The sequence below is a fragment of the Ixodes scapularis genome, unplaced genomic scaffold, assembly GCF_016920785.2.
Source record: "Ixodes scapularis isolate PalLabHiFi unplaced genomic scaffold, ASM1692078v2 PGA_scaffold6__148_contigs__length_123643588, whole genome shotgun sequence".
Classification (NCBI taxonomy): domain Eukaryota; kingdom Metazoa; phylum Arthropoda; class Arachnida; order Ixodida; family Ixodidae; genus Ixodes; species Ixodes scapularis.
This window is the reverse complement of record NW_024609881.1, coordinates 5,920,707-5,925,973: the sequence shown is the minus strand read 5'-3', so window position 1 is coordinate 5,925,973 and position 5,267 is coordinate 5,920,707. Positions and strand designations below refer to the sequence as shown.

The 5,267-nt window shown below is 40.8% G+C and overlaps 1 long non-coding RNA gene across 1 annotated transcript; it reads left to right on the top strand.

Moving 5' to 3' along the window:
- The first annotated feature begins 2,852 nt into the window (after nt 1–2,852).
- On the top strand, nt 2,853–3,334 carry LOC115331190. The gene is made up of 3 exons (XR_006078435.1): nt 2,853–2,939; nt 3,081–3,167; nt 3,259–3,334. It is a non-coding gene; the product is annotated as an uncharacterized LOC115331190 (long non-coding RNA).
- The last annotated feature ends 1,933 nt before the right edge of the window (nt 3,335–5,267 follow it).

The window sequence follows — 5,267 nt, the reverse complement described above, 5'->3', positions numbered from 1 at the left end:
ACAGTTTCCTTGTCATCTTTGCAGCAACGTCTTCCTTGGAAACTGTAATATGAAAAGGAATGTACATTGCACAAGGAAGTGTGCTTATATAGGGGGTATTTTCTGAACGCCAAATATGTGCCTACGGTTCATTACGCATGCTTAGAACGAGCATTGAATGTATGTTCCAAAAGCCTTGTCCGTCTGCACATGCATAGCAGTTAGACTGCAACAGATGTGTTTGGCAGTCTGTGTGCCGAAGTGCTATCAAAGGTAGGAAGCTCATGCTGGAGACTGAGCTTCTACTTATTTTTATGTTGCATCAGGGCATAAACGATAAATATGAAGGTGGCCTGGACCTTGAAATCAACCAGACAAATCGTTTTTTTTTAACCTGGAGTGCCACAACTTACTACAAAAGTGCCTCTAAATGGTGAATTCATTGTAAAGTATAAATTGAGGAACTTCGTTTTTTTTGTGTGTGATCTAATCTTGTTTTTTATTCGTAAAACCATCAAATAGCGTTCCAATTTTTGGGCTATGTGGCGCTAAAACTCACAAAATGGACAGGAAATAAAATTCACATATATATTATCCCCTTCATTTTTGGCAAAATAAGCGCAAAAAGAAAACGCAATGTTGCCTTCCTTTTTTTTTTTTTTTGAGAGGCAAAGCTTTATTTTTTTTTTATTAAAATAAGAATGCGTCTAGGCACTCTTGCAGAGAAAGCGTTCAAGTGCCGTCCGAAAAAAAAAAAGAAAAAAAAAGACTTTGCCTTATTTACACGCAGCTTCGCGGCGTCCAGCCTGCAGCCTAAGGCCCGCTGTTCGACTTTTTTTTTTTTCTTTGTTTTTTTTTTTTGAGCGATAATTGTAAAAAAAGAAATAACGCAAATATCGCTAAATGTTCCAAAAAAAAATTAAAGAAAGACTACTCGGGATTGAACCTGGGTCCGCTACGCATGAAGCGGACACGTTTCCCATAAGCTACGCTACAGCTTCAAAAAACTTATTGACAATTCGTTTTATACGAGACTTTCGGACGGCACTTCAAGGCGCGAGCAGAGCGCCGTCGGACGGCACTCTAGACACCGCGTTAAAATAAATGCAGCTTCTTTATAACACTTGTGTGTGTTAGGGTTAGCGATCGCACACATCACATGCTAACACTGGTAGCAACATTTACTTAACGCAAAAAAGACCATTCGAAACCCATAAGTCAGATTCTTTGACTAAACAAATAAGGAATGTCCATTTAACTCCCAAGAGTAGAATTCTCGCTTTGTAATAACTTTCTTGGTCGTCTTCGTCGTCGCTGTCGCCATCCCCGCATGTCCAACCGACGGAATATTTCGCACGCTCATCGAAATCACTTAGTCCGGTTGGTTTGAAAGCTTTGACGTAAGAGACCGGTACAATTGCCTGACAGTGGTCATCTTCGTTCCGTACTCACGCGTGCGTAATCATCCTAAACTGCAGCTCACGAAAACAAACAAGGAACGGGGTACAGGCACATACGAAGCAAGAAGAACGCGCGACACGAAAGAATGCGTAACCGAATTGGATTGGATCCGCCTTCGAGTTGAACCGTTAAACCGGACCACTGCGGCATTCTTGTTGCTTAAAGTTACGTTATTGAATGCATTTGTAGGCATCTTATTTTATTTATCAGTATAACTTTTATTAAACATGCGATGAATCCTTTTAAGAAACTAGCCTTATTATTAAGAAGTTTTACCGTGTAGTCTGTACCAACCACTGATCTCACCAATAAATATTGAGAGCACTTGGATTCAGTGTCATTGCAGTTAACATCACGCCAGGGCCACGAGTATGTGCCGTACCACGAGTGCACGAGTGCCATGAGTAGAAGGGGCCTACCACCCGCCAGCATCAACGTTGGCCTGTGTGTGTGTGTATGTGTGTACGAGCGCGTGGAGTTGTAGTGCATTCTTGTGAAGTTCATTTCAGACAGGCGCCTCCTTTCAAACGAACAACAGGCATCTCATGGGCAAAATGGGGGATACACCCCCGTTTTCGTCGTCGGGACGATCTAGCACGCGTCTAAAGAAACGAAGACGTTACAAGCAGCATTGATATCTCGGGTCCCAAGAAACAGTCCCGCGGTCGACGTGGTATGCACGGAAAAAAAAAAAAGTCTTCTGAAGTTGAAGAAGTATGTATATAAACAACTTGTAACAATGTTTGCAGTGTTTGCTGAATGTTTTCAGTCCCGGATGACTATATGTTACCGAGAAACATTGCAGCTACCAAAAGAAGCATTGCAGCCACCCCCAATAAAGAATATTATGCACAGAAAGGGACCGCAGAAATCGGCGACCTGACGCATTAACTAGTACCTTTCCTCACATATGTTGCTGGTCACATTTATACGTTCAAATTTCCATTCAACATTATATATGTATATATATATATACATAATTTTTTTTTTAAGAACAGGGCATTTAAAAACATTTTTCACTTTTTTTTTTGTACTTGGAAGTTTATAATATTCAAAATTGTGAGGCAGAAATAGGACACATTCGCAAACTTTGTACTTGATGCGTTAACTTCTAATTTTTGTGGACCGTTAAACTTACCTTAACTTTGTACTTTGCCGTAACAAGAGCAACAGATTTGTCATGTCAGCAGATGAACTTAAAAATAGTATATTGGCACATTCTGGAAGTGTGTCGACCACGCAGTATGTATGTTTTGCAATACAGCTAAGTGAGGCCCTAAATATAATGCATAAACAATTTAGAACCCGAGTGGTTTTGGAGGGAAGTGTGCTAACGAACCATATTTAATTAGTCAGGCTGATCAAAATATGATATAAATCCTACTCCTGCTTTGTTTCAGGCACCTTCTGAACCACAAGCTGGCTTGTCACAGGCCTTTCGTAATGAGCAAGCACAAAGTTTGAATTCTGGTTACGACAGCGACTCTGTGAGCGACCCTGTAAGTATATTCTTAAAAATATCTAGCTGCTGATTTGTGTAAATGATTTGCATCCACATTTGATACTTTTTAACTTTCAGGCGGAATAACTTTTAGTGCAAGTGAAGCCGAAATAACAACACCCCTTTTGTTTTGTTTTAGATGCCGTTAAGAATGCAGGCGCCCTCCTTGCCTTGCTCTGGTAGCGAGCGTGCAGACAGTTTGAACTCCAGTTACAGCAGTGACCCTGTGAGTTACCCTGTAGGTATATAGTTTCAGGCTGAATTGCAGTGAGTATGATTGAAGCTAAAATAACAACATCCCTTTTGCTTTGTTTTAGACACCCTTGAGATTGCAGGCACCCTCCTCGCCTGACTGTGATAGCGAGCATGCAGACAATTTGAACTTTAACCTCAGCAGTGACTGTGAGGACGATCTTGTAAGTATGCTTTTTTGAAAATTGTTGCATGGTATACATCAATGACTTGTAGTAATGTTTGAGATTCTTTTAGGTTTCAGGCTGAATTAGCATAAATATAATTGAAATTGCACGACTGTACCTCATATACTTTGTTTTTGGACATTTTTATTCTTTTGGAAAGAATAAAGAACAGCAAGCATACCTACCTCCAGTAGGGAGCATGCAAAAAGTTCAAAGTCTAACAAAACACGTGGCTCTAAAAATGGTCTTATATATTTTTAGACAGTTACCATTGTGCATCCCCAATTGTATTATTTACAAATTTTATTATTCTCCCATGATGAAAGCAGCATGCTTATTAAACCATTTTCTTGCTTTATGGTAGGTGTCCTCAGAACAGCAAGAGCTCACTGGTCACACCTCTAGTGCCGAGCATTCACAACATTCAAATACCAACTGCGACAGTGACTCTACAAATGATGTTGTAAGTATATTCTGGAAAATAGTTACATCATACATATTCTATAACTAGAAAATAAATACGAAAAATACTGCAGAGCCTTGAGGGGGGTGGTTCAGACGGGAGAAACCTGTCTGAACCACCCCCTTCAAAGCCCTGAGAAACTATCTATTACTGAAACATCATCTGCTCTCTTAAGGTTTACCCAATGCTTCCTTCTCTTCTTGTAGAACATTTTAATACCTGAGAAGCCTGTCTAATCGCATGTTTTTTCTCCACCCTGCAAGTTTTGTAGAGTACAATCAAAAACACAGAGCGAAGCACTCAGCAGAAAAGGAAAAGTTCTACCTTTCTGAATAGTCGTCGTGTACCCCATATGCCTAGTGGAGATCGCCTTATCCCCTGGAGTTTATATAAAATAGCCATGGTACCTCACCTCCTAATGGGTTCTAAAATGCTGCTCAGAAATTCATATAGGGCATTAGCTAATGTAGTTTAAAGTTTGCGCTTCTGTCTGAATCGGGGCCGACACAATGTTCGTCCTTTGCATCTGCCCCAGCAATAAGAACTAACCTGGTACCCGTGAAGAGTGTGGAAAGGAGGCAAAGGACATATCAGGTACCCTTCCCAAAATTATACACCCACCCAATGAACAGATGCTCCTCTGCATTAGCCGTTTCTCTAGGTGCACCGGCGCTGAGAGGCGAAGCTCCCCCCTATTTTTACCCCTTCCGAATGGTTTCCCTTCTACCTAACAAGCACCCATACCTCAGGTTTTCAAGATTGATCTCCAAATTTTTCGTCGGAACTTTCTCGATATTTTACACTTGTCAGTGTCATTTGACATTTTTATTGTTAGTAAAATGTTATATATGTTGGAAAAAGATGTTTGATAATTTAAGGCATCTGAGTGCCCTAGGAAATGTGAATAGTGTAGCACCGATATTTTATTGTCATTATCATAATGGTAACAAAGTAAGTCGCCTTTTCACTTATACAATACATTCTAACTTTCTCTATGTTTTAGGACTTGTGCACTGAAGATGCTGAACTCAACGGAAGTGAGCGCCCCACGATGCAAGCACCCGCGGACGACAGTGCAACATTCTTTGCCGATCTCTTTAAAGAGATGATCAAGGTACAGGTCGTAGTGTCTAAGGAAGAACTTTTGCTGATGGTTTTGAAGTATGCTGTGAGTAGCAACCTCACTTTTACAGGTCTTTCTAACCTCCTGAAAATGGTGAACTGTATGTTCAGCCAGCCTGCTTCGCCTGAATCACGTTATATGATTTCCCAGGTGCTGAAGGACACCAACAGCCATCTCACTTTTCATTTTTACTGCATTCAGTTTTTTTTTACATCGGACTACTGGAGGACTGCTCTTCATTTACATGTCCGCATTGCATCCCAGTATGCAAGGTGTCAAGCCTGTCCGAGGCACCTTTCTTTGTGACGCTTGACATTCGCC